Source organism: Zeugodacus cucurbitae, chromosome 3, assembly GCF_028554725.1.
Source record: "Zeugodacus cucurbitae isolate PBARC_wt_2022May chromosome 3, idZeuCucr1.2, whole genome shotgun sequence".
Taxonomy (NCBI): domain Eukaryota; kingdom Metazoa; phylum Arthropoda; class Insecta; order Diptera; family Tephritidae; genus Zeugodacus; species Zeugodacus cucurbitae.
Window position 1 is genome coordinate 2,455,828 of NC_071668.1, and position 20,062 is coordinate 2,475,889.

General features: G+C 38.6%; 1 pseudogene; it reads left to right on the forward strand.

The window, feature by feature from the left end:
- The first annotated feature begins 227 nt into the window (after positions 1 to 227).
- On the forward strand, positions 228 to 408 carry LOC114803676 (small nucleolar RNA U3; annotated as a pseudogene).
- The last annotated feature ends 19,654 nt before the right edge of the window (positions 409 to 20,062 follow it).

The window sequence follows — 20,062 nt, forward strand, 5'->3', positions numbered from 1 at the left end:
AAAGCAGAGAACTTAAAGCACTTGCCATGCTTATGCTATTTGAGCAATTCTTGTTTTTGTAGAACAATGTTTAAATTTTTGGTTGGTGACATATTCACATGTGTACACATATGTATGATTGTATGCTTGCGCATTATTTTTCTTTCGTTTCTGTTTCATTTATGAGAATTCTCAACTATTTTGTGTGACCTTTGGTTGAAATACTCTGCGTTGCCCGTTGAAAAGTTAAGACTACACTTCACAGGATCATTTCTGTAGTAAGCCTTCATTTACTTTCATTGCAAATCGAAAGTATTAGCACCCGCGATGAGGAGGTATATCGTTTTATCTGACAGCGTGAGGTTCATGAACTTCATTTCTAATTTTGTCTTGTGGCATATTAGAAATGATGTCGGTACTCCTTGCGGGAGATTTCAATGTAAATTTCTCATTGCCAGAAGCTGAACCATTACTGGCATTCCTCCGAGATAAATTTTCATTAGAAATGATCAATGGAAGATATGATCCTACGACAAAAGGAGGTACGACTATTGATGCGGTATTCGCGAGAAATATAGATAAAATAGATGTAAGACATTTCATATCGTATTTTAGTTATCATAATCCAATTGTAAATATTATAGATATGAATCCGTCAGAACCCAGAAATCATAATGGATTTGGACTTTACTTTATAAAATGTGCATAATAAATTTATAAAATGCGAATTTAAGAAAGTGTTGGTCACTCCACCATATTTTTATCCTTTCCCTCTCGCTAGTTTTCTTTCATACAAAATGATATGCATTTCTTGGAATATCACTAAGAAGTACAACTTCTTCCGCGCGTAGGGACTCCACGAACCTTTTTTATTTTATTTTGTTAGCTGCCATCCTTAGTATTTTTATTTTCTAGAAAATTTGGTTTTTCTGCTTATAGCTTCTCAGAATTTATTTTAATATTTCTTACCAACACTTCAGGCACTCAAAAAGCTTTCCAAATCACTAACACAGCATACTTACCAATTTTGGCAAAAAAATTGAAATCCTTCACACTAACCAGCTCAGTAAACATTTATTTTAAGTCATTGCTCACTCGCTGGCGCACTTCGTCGTCGCTACGCTTTTGATATTCAACCTTTTGCCTTATGAAGCGAAATATTTCTTCCACCTTCGCAAACACAATTTCCATATTGAATGAGCAGCTGAGAAATATTGTATTTCCTTATTGCGACATAAGACTTAAAAGGGATTATAAATCCCTTTCGCCAGTTTGTGTCGGTTATTATAACGCCCAGCTGTCCATAACCCTTTAACTTAAGTACCCGTTTTGGCTCTCCCACCCACGCGTTGGTGCACAGTGCAACATGCGCCGCGTCTTATTTACCAGCTCCTTAACGTCTTACATTTACTTATATATACATACAAACAAATGTGAATATTTGCCTTTTTGTATTTGTGCACGCGGCCATTTAGCAATTTTTTTTTTCTACGCTTTCAGCTTACAGCTCTCAGCTAACGGCCAAAGCGACCGCATAAAAATGCGCACAAAGTGTAAAATTAAAATGCTATAAAGGCGGCCAGCGAATAGCAGGAAGTGCAGACTGAAAGGTGGAGCGAACAGCAAAAGTAGCACGCGACAGACACACCCACACACACTCATACGTACACTCTGTGGCATACATATTCATAAGAAAAATTTTCGTGTACAAATTGGAAAATAACAACATTGTTACTGAGGTGGCGTGAACCGTTATTTGGGGTGGGGTCATTGTGCCACAACCTATTTTTACCAAGCGCCACTCATTTCAGTGCACTTTCATGAAATTCTCTCCACCGCTACACTCGCCACTCGCAGCGAGTTCTTTGCTTGTTGCGTGCGCTTGATTGTGCTCCACCTGCTGCGCTGCCGCTGCCGCTGTCTTTGCGATCAGTTCACTAACCGTACATTTCATTTGAGTTTCCGCAAGGCGCGCTTTACGGTGGCAGCAACAGCGAGAAAAAACGAAGAAAAAAACGAAACAACAACAACAAAAATTCGCCAATAATAATAGCAGTAGCGTGAGCGGAAAGCGCTGGCAACAGCACTCAGCTGTGTAGCGGCAACTAAAGTTATTTTCACCAACACACACACACAACGGTATATTATTAATGGCGTATGTATTGGCAGTGGCATTTTTATTTGTATGTCTTACATATATATGTGGCACGGCACAGCAAAGTGCAACATGCGCGTTACTTATACGCCCGAGTGGTCAGCAACTGCCAGCATGGCAAAGCGAAGTGCTACCTACCATTTAGCGAAGCTGCTTTGTGTGCGCTTGGCATTACATTATTTACTTTTCAGCGTTTGCACGGTGGCTCGCTGCTGCTGTGGCAACCAGTTGTGGCAACACCAGCTGTTTCTGCACAGTTACTTTGTAGTCTACTCTTGCACTTTGTCTTTTAACGCCGACATAAGCAACTGTTATCTGCTACTCGTGATTGGTCGCTGCACCGCGTAGGAGTACCGTTGGCTCAAATAGTAGCAAAATCAATTTCTCATAAAAGCTTAAGAAATAAAAAAAAATCGAATTACGTTATACACCAGCAACCAGTTGCATATTCAACTCCGCGCTAATTTTCGTTGCATACTTATGAGCGCAAATTAAAAGTAATTGCTGCAGACCCTTTATTAGCGCACAGCGCGCTTAATGGCATGGCAATTATGTTTTAGTCTTTCATTGAGTACGCCCCTCTGACATCGCGAAATGTTGGAATTTCATAAGAAATTCGCGCGCAAACAAGTTCTTTTTTGCTGCCGCCAGTAAAGCAAATGCCATTAAGTAGTCAGCTGGGTGGCACACAAACACACAAAGAGCCCGCAGCGTGAGTTGGCAAGTGCGTGAGTTTTCAAACTGTTTCGTCATGATTGTTTTATTATTGCTCATAATTTGTTGCTATAAATAATTAATGATGCGCAATTAGTGCGCTGCGCATGCGCTCACATTGCTTTGCTCACATTGCCCTGGCGTTCGGCGTTCACTTGCTTCGTGACTGAGTGCGTGTGTCTTCATGAACTTTGCACATTATTTTGCCTTTTTGCGGCGCAAATCAGCGCTTTGCTTACACATTTCGCTTAATTTCTTTGCAGAAACTCTTTGGCCATTTGCCTGACGCTTTTGTTCTTGTTATTATTGCCGTTTTCAGAGTATTTGTTTGAACTTTGCAGTTTAAATGCGCAATTCATTAACATATCCTTAATATGCGCTCATTTCACGCGGTTAATGGCTTGGCGTGCATTCGCACTCTATAAAAAAGTGCTTCAACTAAATTTTAACTTTTGTTTTTGCAGAATAATTTTGGTTGGAAATGACGTCATTTGGAATATGACTTCTAGAGTCATGCTCAGAGAGTGGTTAGCAGGCAAATGAGTGGCTTCAAAAATGTTTGAAGCACAAAGGCTGATTGGTTTGTTTTTTAATATATTTTTAAAATTAATTCGAAAATATTTTTTTTATAAATTTGAGTAAAATTTTTTGAAGTTATACTTCTTATACGACTTCGGAAACAATTATCGCAACCTACAGCATTGAACAATTAACGCGAGAGAGTACAGCAGAGAACTTAAAGCACTTGCCATGCTTATGCTATTTGAGCAATTCTTGTTTTTGTGGAACAGTGTTTAAATTTTTGGTCAGGTTCACAAGCTTTTGCAGATATTTTCGGAGAACCAGTTGAGTATAGCGAACAACCGGTACTCCTTGCGGGAGATTTCAATGTAAATTTCTCATTGCCAGAAACTGAACCACTACTGGCATTCCTCCGAGATAAATTTTCATTAGAAATGATCAATGGAATAAATGATCCTACGACAAAAGAAGGTACGAGAAATATAGATAAAATAGATGAAAGACATTTCATATCGTATTTTAGTTATCATACCAGCTGCAGAGCTAAATAGAGAAGGTACAATCTTCTACAAGAGTGTACAGCTGCTGGCGTATGCCGATGATATTGATATCATCGGAAGGAACAACCGCGGAAGGAACAACCGCGCCGTTTGTTGTGGATAAGGAAGCGAAGCGAATGGGTCTGGTGGTGAACGAGGACAAGTCGAAATATCTCCTGTCATCAAACAAACAGTCAGCGCGTTCGCGACTTGGCTCCCACGTCACTGTTGACAGTCATAACTTCGAAGTCGTAAATAATTTCGTATACCTGGGAACCAGTATCAACAACACCAACAATGTCAGCCTCGAAATCCAGCGCAGAATCACTCTTGCCAACAGGTGCTACTTTGGACTGAGTAGGCAATTGCAAAGTAAAGTCCTCTCTCGACGAACAAAAATCAAACTCTACAAGTCGCTCATTATTCCCGTCCTGATGTATGGCGCCGAAGCGTGGACGATGACAACATCCGATGAGATGACTCTTGGGGTTTTCGAGAGAAACCTCATCCATTGGAATATCACTAAAGAGTATAACTTCTTCCGTGCGTAGGGACTCCACGCACCTACCTGCCATATAAGCTTATATTATCGTTTAACCTATCTATTCTAAAACAACAAAAAAGACCATCATTTATTTAACATTTATTTTTTATTTATTTTTTTTATTATATTTTATTTTGATATTTTTTTGGTTGTTGACACACAAATTTCATTGTTATTTCACAAGCAAATAACGTTAAAAACACACTAAAACTCTTACGATAATGTGATTTGCCGGCATGCATACTAAATTTGACGCTGAAAAGCATGCTAAGCGCCCTGCGTACCCAGCGCGTGAGGCAATCAAACAGCTGTAACAGCAATCGTAAACATTCGAACACATGTCAATGCATATGCAAGATATGCCACAAGCCGCAAATATACGCTATAGTATAAGTCAAACTGATTGTAGACGCTGCGCTCAAGCGGTGGCCTCAAGTTGCTCATACGCCTAGGTGTGCCAGCGTTGCCTCCAAGGCACAAGGCATCGCTCTGTCAGGCCGGCAATCAATGCCAAGGCATAGATTGGGATTTAAAGGTTGACTCACTACCTACTAGTGTGTCTTCCACCCTGTCTCCCGCCACGTCTTGCATACATTCAGGCGTTTTATTAAACCTTTTGCTGACTTGAATGGCTGCCTTGGCTGTTCAATATTTAAATTCAAATACGCGTGTCATACGCGGCACATTCTTTTGTATGAGCAGCACATTTCTACGCCTCTCCTCTCTGTATGTGTGCGTGTGTGGCTGCGTGCGCGCTCTTATCTATTTTTGAATGCTTTGTGATAGGAAGGAAAACGATTTTCGTTGCCGCTGTCGCTGTCGCTGTCGTTGACGTCGCGGATGAGGTTGGCAATAGAAATGATTTTACTTTTATTTCGCTGCTGCTGCTTTCTTAATATTTCCTTCCACACTGTCGGCAGGCAAAAGCAATATCTTGCCATGCGTGTATATGTGTGTGCATCGGTGTGCTTGTAGTTGACTGCCATTTAAAAGACTGCCATAACGTGGCTTTTTAACTTCAATGCGCTTTTTCTGACAGTTTCTGCGGCGCCTCGGCGCGCTGTCAGTCGGAAGCGTCATGTTCATAGACGCGCGTACACACAATCCATGTTTAACTAGTAGGCACATGCCTGCCTGCCCGCCTGCCTGCCGATCTGTAGTTTTTGTCATTTCCGCCTTCTTTTCATCTTTTCATTTCCACATCACAAATCCCAGCTGCAGTTAAGTGCCTGCTGTGGCGAAAGTCAGCGCAAAAGCGAATCGCTTCTCCAGACCGGAAATAGGATTTTGATTTGTTAATGTGAATGTGCATTCATGTGCGTATGTATGTGTGTGTGACATTGACACGCGCGTGTTCGCCATTTGCATGCTACAAGGCCGCCTTCTTGCCGTGTATGTAGCAGCGCTGCTCAACCGCTGTTTCTTCTCATAGACATCTCTTGTGCGTCGTCGCTCTTTTCAAGGTGCGCTTTCAAATACACACACGCATACATTGACATGCGAACGTGCGTCCGCTGTCAACTTTCGCTTTGTTCGCTGCAATCGCATTCATTGGATTTGTGTGTGTGCTTCTGGATTCTTATATTTCAAGTACAAAAAATATGTCTTTCAACTTTTCAAATGTTGATAGCAAAAACAGATAAACGCGTCAAGAACTATTCATATTCTATGAAATTATATAAATAGATATTTCATGATAGTTGTTAGGTGAGACTAAATAGTATTTGATCAGGTGCAATTCAGGGGAAATTCTGGTAAATGACAGAAATAATTCTGATCAGCAAATCGAGTATTAAAACGGAGTATAAACTAGTATCTGGTTTCCTACGAGGATAGCTACTTCATTTGAATTTATGTAATATTATTTTAACGTGAAAGTGTCTGCACACTGTCAGCAGTATAATGACCAGCACTCTCAACACTGTCACAAACTGGGCAACGCTAGCGGGACTGGGGCTCAATGCGGAAAAGACAGACCTTCTGGTGTTTACTAGAAGGTACAAAATACCTGCATGGAGGCCCCCTTCGCTAAATGGGACCGCACTCCCGCTCAAGGACCGTACCAAAACCGTAATGAAAGCCAGTATTCTCTGCATGCATGGTATGGTGGTTCACAGCAATACTGAGACCAATTCTGCTCTACGGTGTTCTGATGTGGTGGACGGATACTAGGAAATCTAGGTATCGGAAGCCGATGGAAAAGGTTCAGCGACTTGCAACGGTATGTATAACGGCGTCCCTAAGAACCACCCCAACGGCTGCTCAAGAACGAATATCAAACCTGCTACCTATAGATCTCTTTGCCGTAAACTTCGGATCCTTCGGACACAGCTCGGTTGCTAAGGGCAACCGACTATCTGGCCCCATTATTCAATTGGGAAACGGTAAACATGGAGAAGGATGGTTGGCGCTAGGTCATCGCAACTACACGCAACACCTTAAATGTCTATACATATGGCTCTAAAATGTAGGATGTTCAAACTGCCGAATCACTGCAGTATATTTTAAGCAGAGGTCTTTGCTATTGGGAAGGCAGCATAGCTAGCCTCCAACGCACAAGCTCAATACTCTAAAATTAGACAGCCAAGCAGCAATCAAAGCAGTAACCTCGTTTCGCATATCGGCTAAAAGTGTCTTGAGCAGCAGGACAGCGGTGGAGATGGTCGCCAGGAATATGAGGCTACACTTCTACTGGGTGCCAGGCCATAAAGGCATCGAGGGCAACGAAATCGTAGACTGGATTACCAAAAGTGGTGTGCAGCTGTCACCCGGAAACATGACCAGCATCGATAAACCCATGCACATTCTATACGACGACATAGGCAGGTGCATGGCATGAAAACTCAAATCTCGCTGGAAGTATCTATCGGGGTGTAAAACTGCAAAGGTTATGCGCAAAGCGGTAGATTAAAAATATACAAGGTTCCTACTGGCGGTCGATAGAAAGGGCTGTAGGACCATGGTTGGCATTCTTACCGGTCACAGCCTAGTAGCGGCACATCTTCGCTACTTTTCGAACTATACGAGAAATCGTTGAAAAGGGCTATCCAAAAAATCGAATTTGAGAAGTGTTTCGAAGACTGAAAGAAGCGCTGGCATAAATGCATAATGTCGAATGAGGACTAATTTAAAGGCGACAACATTACTGTAGAAGAATGAATAAATATTTGTTTTCAAAAAACGAAAATTCCCATTATTTTTTAAACACACATCGTATTACATTTTGTTAAATTAAAAATGAATGAATTTGCGAAACACTGGATGGCTACTTGGGGCTCATTTCAGAATGCGATATTAATGAACTTGAGAATCATAAGTATTTTCATATTTTTACACTCGTAAACTAATCTTTTTTGATTAACAATTGTTTTAAATATATGATCCTTGTCTATTAAAGCTAAAAATTCACAAAATAATAATTGTTTTCTTTATGTAAAAATTCTGTTAAAATTTTTTCTGAAAATTTTGCATAAACAAACATATTATCTCACCAAAATCTGACTTTTCAATCGAATAATTATAAATGTTTTAAACTTTCCGAGAAGAGAATACTCTTTACAACCACAAAAATCATATTTTTAAACCCAACCATTTAATTAACATTTAACTCTGGCTGCACTTGCTCACCTGCCACTTGTAAAGCACTTTGAATTTTCAGCTTAAATCCATAAATAAAGAGATTTTAAATATTTATGCTGATTTCTGTGAAAATAATGTGTGTGTTTCACGTTCAAAAGTTTCTAAATATATTATTTACAATCGCTATATACACACGAGCGACGCGCTGGCAAATCATCGGATGCCTTGCGTTACTTGGAAATCAGAGTTCACGAGAAAATATTTGTGTAAACTTTGAATTTCTGGTTATTAAATTATTCAACAGAATGGCTCATAATCCGAATGACATAATGCATAAGCGCGCCACCACCACGCCCGCTGCGAAGTACTCACAGATAGATACCTTACACATGCGATTAGTTATGCATGCATGCGCGTATGTGCGCTTCTTTAGAAGTCATATATACACACGGCAAATAAACAACAACAAGCCATTTCGCCAGGAGGAAGTCAATTTATTTGCCGCAAATAAAAATTCATTAAAAATTCAATGTGGCAACAGCAAATATTAGCAGCGCATATCAGTAAGGTAGAGATAAGATGAGGCAGCACGAGCGGATGTCGCTTAGACGGGTGCATTAAGTGCGCGACTAATGGTTGTTGCAAGGGTTTGAGTTCGAATGCGAGGAATAAATACACAGTGAACACGACAGCAAGGAATTTCGTGCCTTGTAGGTCCTAGCTTTAATGCTTGACGAAGCGCGGCCAAAAAACTTCAAACTAAAGTGTGGCAAACTGCTAGTACTGCCTTATAGCACATCGAAGAGCGACTCATTGAGCGTCAAGTAAACATTCAAATGCAAAACAGGTAATCGAAAAATGCCAAAATGGTTATGAGGTAAAGGAGAATCTGTCGCACAGTGTTCGAGTTGAATGTTGTCGCCGCTTTTCAATTGCAAATGTGTCTTTTGCTCAAAGCAAAGTCTATGCGCGCAATTCGACTATTGAAAATTACCTGCAAATTCAATTTCAGCTAATGGATATTGATTTGTCAATTAGCTTAATGAGTCCGCACGTCAACAGATTTGTCGCGCGATGCTGCGATGCGCCTAAATGTAGGCAATGCGATATGAGCAGGCGCTTATCTTTCGTATGCAGAAAAGAGAAAGCGTCGACAAATTAAAATTAGATTGAAGTTAAAATATATATCAGGCAAATCATAAAGCTGTGATGCCGTAAATAAGTTTCGATTTAAAAAATACGCTACTCAAGCGGTGACTTACTGACTGCTTGCTCTAACCACAAATTTGCGCGCTTGTTTTCAGCGCGACAAATTCCGCAATCAATTCGCCTGCGGCGCTTGTATTTAAAGCACATCGGCGCTGGTGAGCACACAGCGGCGCGCTTGCGAACGAACGCACTAGTTGCCGTCTCGCGTCATTGACATCCAGCAGCCGCCGTTGTGCCGCGCTGTGGTGTGCAGTGGTATATAAATACTTTATAACAAAACATAATATGTATAAATATAAAATTACATAAGCGGAAAAATCGATACTCGTTCAAGCGCGCACACAAACAAAACAAAGCATGGCGCATACACTCCCGCAATCGATAGCGCACACAAGCGACGGGCGGCGGCGCTCCGGAGGCGACACACACAGTGCAACGCATTCCCAAATGTGTGTATGCCTTCCGTTCATCGAGCGTGTTAATGATAGCCTCAGCGCTCGTAATATGAATATGAGATTGTTTCAGCTACCATAACGGTATATGTACACTCGCTGCACGTACAACGACTCACACATACTCACACGCCACTTGGTTATGCATGTACGCGTATTTGCGGTCACACTGTGGAACGTGTTTGTAGCCTTGCATCAAGCGAAGCCAGTGCCTGTCTGCCCAACGCCCACTACCAGCCTGTCTGACAACTTGTACTTTAGATACACAGATTTGCCTGCACCGCCGTCCAGGCCTCCGCTCACGTTTCTGTCCTCATTTTTTTCGCCTTACTCCCACACGCGTTGTCAGCTGCTTGCCTTAGGTCTGATGTCATTCACTTTTCCGCCTTTCGCCGGCAGCTGCCGCTCCTCTTGACTCCTTTTCCTCTCTTCCCAGCGGCTGGCGCCTGTGTTTGGTAATTTATTTGCCCTGAATATGCTGAGATTTTCTCTTTTAGATCTGACATTTTGCGGCGTGTTTATTTTTCTCATTCTCATTTTGACTCGCATTCATGCGCGTTTCAACAGTATTTCGCTGTGTGTTTTTTCCTTCAACGCTGCACCTGTGTTACCTGTGCTATTTGCAGATGACATGTAGAGGCACTAACACATACTCTCACTTTCATATGCAGTTAGTGCAGTTGTTTTGTTGCTGTTTGTGTGGCTTTATGCTCATTATGCGCCTTAATGTATGCTTTACAAATTCCGTTTATGCTGTCTTTGGCATATTTATTGATTGCGCCGCCAGTATTGCATGCCACACATGTACATAGCTGTACGCAGAGTTGATTTTGAGGCCCAGCATGTTGTTTCTTGAAGGAAAATATATTTTGTTATGTTTTAGGCGGAATTTGTTTGGGATTATATATATATATCTGTAATGCAGTTTTCATAATTGGATCATACATAAGTGTTAAATGGTCTGAAGTGTGTTTCAAATACAGGTCAACATCCAGTACTCTTACAAAAACCATTTCTATCATTACATTTCTTTTTCGAATGTACTTTGTAGGGAAGGTGTTGTGTACTATATTGAAAGTATAGGTGAAGTTTTAAAACATTATTATTTTTCTTACAAATTTTTTTTATATTCAGCTATAAATAGACTAATTTTTATAAAAATAGAATTATGTCGACATCCCACAAGCCATATGACCTATAATTTGCCGTGTAACAATTTATGCCTATAAGTATGCTACAACATAACACTTAAGCACCAGATTTGTCAAAGGTTAATGAACGCCTGATACAAATTTCCAATAAGCACCTTCTGCTATCTATGAAAATTAAGATTTATAGCACAAACATGGCATTGCGCACTTATTTATGCTCAAATCGACAATTTATTTATCAAATGCAGCACAGCGACATCTATGTGCTAGTATATGTATAGTGTAAGTGTGCTGTATTATGCATATATTAGTTGTAGGTTATCATTGAATGCCTTAATGACCGGAAATATATTCAAACAGTCGAACATTTCCTTTCATTAGAGTCAAAAGGCTGCACACTTATCTGTCATTGACATGTCACACTTTAGGTGTAAACATGTTGGCATACATAACAACACGTGACACATATTCACATCCAACACAACAACAACAGTGTTGTGAGTGAGTGGCATATGTACTCGTTGATGTACACAAGTGTATACAATTGTAAAAATCATTGATTTATTTCCATTGATTTATTAACGCATTCATTATTGTGCTTTGCATTCGCCGTCATTCGTGCCAGCATTATTGTTGTCGGTTGACCAGCTGTTGTCATCGACATCATCAACACCGTCGTCGCACACAATGAACACACACTGCTCGTTAAGGTTACGCAACATCATTTGTAAATACGCCTGTAGTTGTTAGTTAATCAAAATGTTCGCCTTTCTGTCGCTCTCTGTGTGTATGTGTGTGGGTGTTTGTGTGCTGGTCGTAAAGCACGAAATTTAAGCAAATTTATGCCGCAATTTATTTAGGTATTTCGTCGTTATTTTGTTGTTGCTTGTCATTCGTTCTTTGTGATAATGAAATGCAATAAATACGCCAATGATTATCGCATAGCATAGAATTGAGGCAGCCACAAAAAAGTGTTTGCATTATATTCATGGATAGTTTTGATTGTGGGCACATACTTGTGGTTATCTATGCGCCAGCGAATTGCTATGCGGGCGGAATAAATGATATTTTGAGAGGGTGGGGTAATATTTAATGATTGCAAGTCAAATAAGGACTTAAAGCGTTTAAAAAATACAGCAAAATATAGAAATGTAAGGAAGCGAAATAAACTTCAAACATTTCAAGGTTAATGTTTTAGAACTGACTACAGACAGCTGCAGCACTACATTCATGCTGCCAGTAAGTAATTGCCGCCGAAATAATTACCTTTAATTGTGGCAATTTTCAGCTCAACACGAAACTCAAGCGGCGTCAGCATTTACCAAGCGCTTGAGCTAGCAGCGAAACAACATTTATTGCCAGCAAACGGTGACTTCATAATCAGAAGTCTAATGCATATTTCATGAATAGACAGGCGGCCGCTTAACCGCAAAGTATAATTGCGCTACCTCGTGCTTTTCCGCATAGCGTTGAACATGTGCTCAATTAGACCGTCAGCAGTTTGACACGCGAGTGGGCAAAATCGACAGGCTTAGCTTAAAATCAACGCTGGACGACTTAAGTGCTCTTGCATACACAAGCAAGTGATTAATGTAAGTTATATGTTTGAATTTTTGGGCGTAAACTGCTATTAAAGCGAAAAGGTGGTGTTGAGCGCCTAAAAGTATGCTTAGCCCACCCTAAAGTGTGATAGAAAGAGTTGAAAGTCCATACATCAATTAAGTAGGGTTAATAAGCTCACAAAAGTTATATTTTTGAAAGCTTAAAATGTTGAATTTTTAAAAGTTCACAACACAGACTAAGAATTAAATTATAAAGTACTAAGCATTCTCGAATCAAGCATATATTTTATAACAGTACTTACTATACGAATGCCTATAAACATTACTGCCATTCATGTGTAATTTTACATTAATGCGGCCAGTCTTGCCGACAACCAGTTGCAGTGTAATTAAGCAGACTTTCTCTTTGCCACGGGTAAAGCAAACGCTTAAGTCTGTAGCGTAGTACCGTTGTATGCGTGTGTGTCCTAGTTTTAATGTAGCTTACGACTATTCGTATGCTATAAGCTGCTCTACTAACACTAGCGCATAAGCGATTGCATATTGGCATTACAATTACCTACAGAGCAATTCATCACTGCAAAGGCAATAACGCCAGTGCGTATGAGTAACCTGTACTGAGTGTCTGTGCAACAATTGAGGTGTTCATAAAGGGTGATTTTTTAAGAGCTTGATAACTTTTTAAAAAAAAAAACGCATAAAATCGGTTCGGTTCTTTATTTGAAACGTTAGATTGGTTCATGACATTTACTTTTTGAAGATAATTTCATTTAAATGTTGACCGCGGCTGCGTCTTAGGTGGTCCATTCGGAAAGTCCAATTTTGGGCAACTTTTTCGAGCATTTCGGCCGGAATAGCCCGAATTTCTTCGGAAATGTTGTCTTCCAAAGCTGGAATAGTTGCTGGCTTATTTCTGTAGACTTTAGACTTGACGTAGCCCCACAAAAAATAGTCTAAAGGCGTTAAATCGCATGATCTTGGTGGCCAACTTACGGGTCCATTTCTTGAGATGAATTGTTCTCCGAAGTTTTCCCTCAAAATGGCCATAGAATCGCGAGCTGTGTGGCATGTAGCGCCATCTTGTTGAAACCACATGTCAACCAAGTTCAGTTCTTCCATTTTTGGCAACAAAAAGTTTGTTAGCATCGAACGATAGCGATCGCCATTCACCGTAACGTTGCGTCCAACAGCATCTTTGAAAAAATACGGTCCAATGATTCCACCAGCGTACAAACCACACCAAACAGTGCATTTTTCGGGATGCATGGGCAGTTCTTGAACGGCTTCTGGTTGCTCTTCACCCCAAATGCGGCAATTTTGCTTATTTACGTAGCCATTCAACCAGAAATGAGCCTCATCGCTGAACAAAATTTGTCGATAAACACATTTCGAACCGAACACTGATTTTGGTAATAAAATTCAATGATTTGCAAGCGTTGCTCGTTAGTAAGTCTATTCATGATGAAATGTCAAAGCATACTGAGCATCTTTCTCTTTGACACCATGTCTGAAATCCCACGTGATCTGTCAAATACTAATGCATGAAAATCCTAACCTCAAAAAAATCACCCGTTATTTCTCGCATACAATGTCTTTACCTTAACTTAAATATATTGTATGTATGTTTGTATTCTCCCATGCAACAATGCCGCCTTCTACACTGCACTGCTTTAACCACCTGTCCACCGCAGGTCACCACACACATGCATATATCTAAATGCTTCATTTTCATGCTAATAAATGATTCAATATTAGCAACATGCAAACGTCACTAGCAATAATGGCACACATAACGGTGTATTAATGCAGACACATTCGGAAAATATATGAATTTCCTCAATTCGAATTAATTTCTTCATCGGCATTCTGATTGCGTAGTGTGTGTGCGGTCCCCACTCGACTATCGACTCACAATAATCAGTAGTATTTGTAATAAAAGGTGATTGTGTATTTAGACAGTGCTGTGCAACAAAATAGTTACGGTTTCTGGTTTTATTGAAGTGTTTATTAAAAAAAAAATATTTTGCGGATTTTCTTTTATTTTTAGAAGGAAATAGTTAAACACTGCAAGGCATATTTCCTGCTCTGCCTTCATTTTGTAGAAAGAGTTTCGGAAGAAAAGCGCGCAAAGAATCCTGATTACACTTCTGTTTACTGTAAATTTTCAATACCAGCTTCTCTAGAAGTCTGATCAAGACTTGACTTTTACTTGTTTTCACTTTATCAAAAGTTCTGAGAGTCGTGGACCGTATATATATTAGGTTTTATATGAACTGTGACAGATCCTTGTCATTAAGCAATGAAATTTAGCTCTTCTTTGTGTGTGCTGCTTTGAAAAAAGTATCAAGTATCCATATTTATAATGTAAAAAGTGAAATTTAATTTTAGTTGCTCTTCCCAATACCATCTGTTACATGATCTATAATTTAAAATAAAATTACTCAACTAATTACGAGGCATTCAATTATAATTTATTTATTTTATCTGCATTTTCATTGCGTCAAGTTCACATTTCACTAGATAGAAGTAAAGAATTTTCGAAAAAAAATATTTTTTATTACATTTTTCACATTTTACCGTTATCTTTTAATTAAATAAATATAAGTTAGAATCAGCAATAGTGACAAATATCGACTGACGTAAAATATAATTTTTTTGTAAAAATAAGAGACAAAATAATTAAATGAATTATATAATATTCATTTTAAAAATAATGCATTTCATAATTAAATTGTTTTGTTTACGCACTCAAATGTTGGAAAAAAATCACATAAGTAATAACAACAAGAAAAAAATAAAATAAATAAAATAAAATCACATAATATTTCATAATATAATTACATTGGCGGTGTATTTAGCATTTGCGTATGAAATTTCTGAATAATTGCAACATGAGCGCCACAACAGCAACAACAAGCGCGAGGCTTGTGTGATTTCAAATAGCGCACACACTTCCATATAAACGTACAAAAAAGCGCAAACGCTATATTTGAGGGCGTGCACATGTGTGTTGTGTGTGTGCGTGTGTCGCTCATAAAATTTACATAAAGACAAGCTTACACAACTGCATAATGCAATTTAAATAGGAATTAATTTTAATTACTAACAAATTATGCAAAGCAATTTAGTTGCAACAAGCGCCGAGCGGCTTTTTCCAACGACGCCAACACGCACAGCCAACTCCACAGTAGCACACTTTTGGGCGCACAGCGAGGCAGGCAGTTGGCTTTATACATATGAAGTTCGATTCAGCAACATGTTGTGCTTTATTATAAATAAAATTGTTTGATGTACTATATATATAAATAAAATTTAATATTTGAGTGCCAGCACTTAACCTGCGCTTCAAATAGGAAGTAACATACAACAAAAAGTTATTAATTTTGTATACGCAAGTGATTTTTAATTTCAATAGTGAATTTACACCGTAGTTTGCTGGCAACTACTTTCTGTATTCACGACTATAATATGGCGAGTCCATAATGCACACAAATACATGCGCGTAAGTGCTTTAATTAATAGACACACACGCGTAAACCGATTAGTGAGCTCGAAATTCGCCACTTCAACATTGAAGCAACTAATTTAGTTAGCAATGCCACTGCCATTGCGGTTTTAATTTCGCTTTTTTGCTCGCACTTTTCGCGTGCAATGATTGGAAAATTGCTAATGGTGGCGCAAGCAGTATAAATTATTTTTTTTTTTTTAATTTTTTATTTATTTTTTTTATTTTGCATAATTATTTATTAATTGTTTTGTCTTTAATAATATTAATTATTAACATTTTTTTTTACTTTTGAAAATTATGTTTGCCAAACAGACATTGCTTTTCAATTACTTTGTCATATTACTGTCATTATTGCAGTCAAAACACCTAGCGCGTTGAGCACACTGTAATTTAGCATATTTTGCGTTGTCTTTAGAAGTTTGAGGCATAGTTGTCTAATTAATTCAAATTTGTAACGCCTTAACACCAAATTTCAGTGAAGATTTTTGCGCATTTTCCCTGTTTGTGTATTATATGCGGTTAACGCGTTGTCAAATTTAATGACAATCATAGTCAACGTAATGAAAACCATATGAAATGTCACCATTTTTGAAATTGACAGATTTTAGTCGTTTGAATCATTTCCTCAGTTGCGGTGTAATCATATGTTATCGAAATTTTGCTTTTGTCAAAATAGTGTCATTAAATTTGGCATACTGCAAACGACACATTAGCCTGTAAGTTCATTATTATACTATACCCAAAATACGAAAGTCTTATTAGAATATGGAAAATAGTATTCAAGAAACACTCAACCATCGCTATCTGATATATTAGGTCCAACTTTGCTTCCGCCGTTTTTTTTGTAAATTTAAGGCTTTATTGTAAAAATACGGTTACAAAAATTGTATTCAAAATATTGGCAGCATGCGTATTCCGTGGCGAAAGAACTCCTCATCTTTCGAGTCGATCCAAGTATCAATCCAATTTTTGGCTTCTTCATAAGAACTGAAGTGCTTGTTAGCTAAACCGTGTGCCATCGATCGAAACGAGTGGTAGTCAGATGGAGCAACGTCTGGAGAATACGGCGGGTGGGATATGATCTCCCATTTCAGCGTCTCCAAATATTTTTAGACCACCTTTGCGACATGAGGCCGAGCATTGTCATGCTGGAGAATGACTTTAACGTGTCTTTCCCTGTACTGTGGCTGTTTTTCTTATAGTGCTCGGCTCAAACGCATCAATTGCGTTCGGTATCGATCTCTTGTGATCTTCGAAAATCTTCTCCATTCCAGTCTTCGACTTCATAATCACCATTCTTAAAACGTTGAAACCATTCGCGGCATGGACATGGACATTGCACTTAGGACAGCCTCACCGTACGTATCCGAAAGCATTCGATGAGCCTCAGCCGCACTTTTCTTGGAATTAAAAAAGAAAAGCAAAATTTCCTGCAAATGTCGAGAATTCGGCTCAAAAAGTGACATTTTCAGTTGAGAATAAGTTTGGTATGCAAAGAGATCTCTACAAATATTTTGTTGGGTAAATGTTGACACAAATGTCGAAGATCGATATAAAACGATTTAATCGATTTAATCGACCAGTGCTTGACCCTAGAGACATCTATTGGAAAATGGCGGAAGCAAAGTTGTTGACCTAATATATACTTTGGCTGATATTTAATTCATCGCAAAATATTTCATTTCAAAGTTAGAATATAATATCCAAATATGAACAAAATTGCCTAAAGTTCCGACACTTGACAGTTTGTTATCATTGGAATAATTTTCTCCAAAGCAGTATATTCGATGACATAGAAGTTTTATTTTTGTCAAAGAATTTTACATAACGCAAACAGCCTATTAGTCTGCAATTCTATACTATTTTTAATATTCTTAATACATTTTTAAACATGAAAAATAGTATTTGAGAGATATTCTTACGTAGCTATCTGGTATATATTATAGATAAATATTTTATTAAAAAATTTTGAAAATAAAATCGGAAAATGAACTAAATCAACTAAATCAACTAAAAGCTCCACACCTATACTTATACTAATCTACATATGCCTTTAAAAATTATTAGCTAAAGCTAAGCAATTTCCACATTATCTGCACTCAGACAATGAATACAAAAAAATTTCGAAATTTGATTGCAGCGCAAGCCACAAATCACATGCGAGACACGAGCGCTGAGCACAGTAATTGCTGTAATTAATCCCATAAAACCATAAAAGCCAGCGAAAGTAAAACGCACAAATGACGGGGTAATGAAATATTTAAACGCAGGAATTTTCGAAAAATTGCGCTCTGACTCCGTACACTAATTGAGCTAAGCTGTAAAAATCGTATATCAAAGGATAGCCATGAGTAAGCAGCGCCGCAGCGCCTGAGCTAATCAGAATCTTTGCGCAAAGTGTGAGTAATGCAGCGAGGCGGCATGTGAGAGTGTGTGTGTGCAGATTTTACAAGCGAGCGCCATTACAGTTACAGTTTACAGTTGTAAAATTGCAGTTGCATAAAGCTTGCAACAATGCAACCGCCCGGCCATCGAAGTCCGAACAATGTTGTAGATTTCAACCTACAGCTGTTGGCTGCGGAGGGAGCTCTGTGAAGCGTGCAGGCAAAACCATTCCGAGCTATCGATTTTTTAATTTTCCAAAATGCCCCGAAGCCTCACACATACACGTACAAACGTACAAAGTGTTGGAATGTGAAGCGCTGTGTTGCGGCGAGGAGAGTGAAAAGAGTGTAGAGGCGAGCGAAGTCAGCCGATATCAGAACGAAAATTAAATTGGAATTGATGTGGTGCCATTATGTACACGCATTCACGAATGTCTGGCACATGCACACATACATAGATAGGCAAGCGCTGATATGCGCCAATACATGTCATTCGTGTTCAACACACACACAGACACACTCACACACAGATACATATGAATGCATGTGTTATTGAGTTTAGCGCTCGCGCGACGCATAAATTACAGATGCCAAATTACAGATTAGGCAATTTAACTTCCAATTGAACCGCTTCGCCGTCGCATACGCCGCATATATAGCTGTGTATGTGTGTGTGTTCAGTTCGGCATGGACCTTTGTCCTGCCATCTATTGCGAAATGCAATTGCGGCAAATCGCAAGCGTCTGTATCTGTGTGTATTTCTATTTATGTATGTGTATGTGTGTCGCCTGCCATCGAGAGCAAACGTTGACTTATTTGCATTTGTATGCGTATATGTCAGTTTCAACATTTGTATTTGTATTTGTATTTGTTCATGAGTGTGTCTGTGTGTGTGTGTAATTTGCGTCTAATTCGTTTCCGTTCAGCCGACCTCTGCTTCAGCTATATTATTCACATCAATGCACGTGCAAATATCCATGTTTCTGTATATTTTAAACACAATTATAGCTTAACACACACGGCATGGAATCGGTTTTGTTCACACAATGGCTATTAAAATAGCAGACACTCGGGCTCTCACGCATTACAGTTGGAAAAATTTATTGTTTGTTTATGGATTGCAAAGTAAATGCTCTAGTTCAGCTTTCATTGAATGACCTCAGTTCAGTATAAAAATCGTTTCCTTTCAAAATTTTGAACTAAAGATTAAGAAAATATTTTGAAAGGACAAAATAAGTAAATGAAATAATGAAAAACTCCAACTAGAATTATTTCAAGAAGTCATTATGTTGTGTGGAAAAAGTGGTTTAAATAAAATGTACCTTGTCTTCAAAATCTTTTTATTATCAATTTTGAGCTTGAAGATAGTTTTTTACATCTTCTTCGTAGACTTCTTAAAAATCGAAGGATTCTAAAATTTTGATAATTTTGGTAATTCTTGTTAGTCACGTGCTTTGCCGATGTCGAAGTCTCTGCAACGAGTAGAAGAGGAGCCTTAACATCAGATGAAAACTAAAAATGTATGTAAAGAATTCAGTTTAAACAGGTTGGCAATTTTAAATATGATCTACAAAGCTAGACATGTGAGATATGGATTTAAGGTGGTGTTCTGGTCTAGACGCATGAATTTTAGGCATTTTTCAAACTAAGATAAAAAAAATGAAAAACATTTTTACCATCCATTTCAAAATTTTTGGAAATTCAAGGCAGACACGATAGCGCATTGTATAAAGAAGATATATACCAAATTTCAAAGGAATCGGT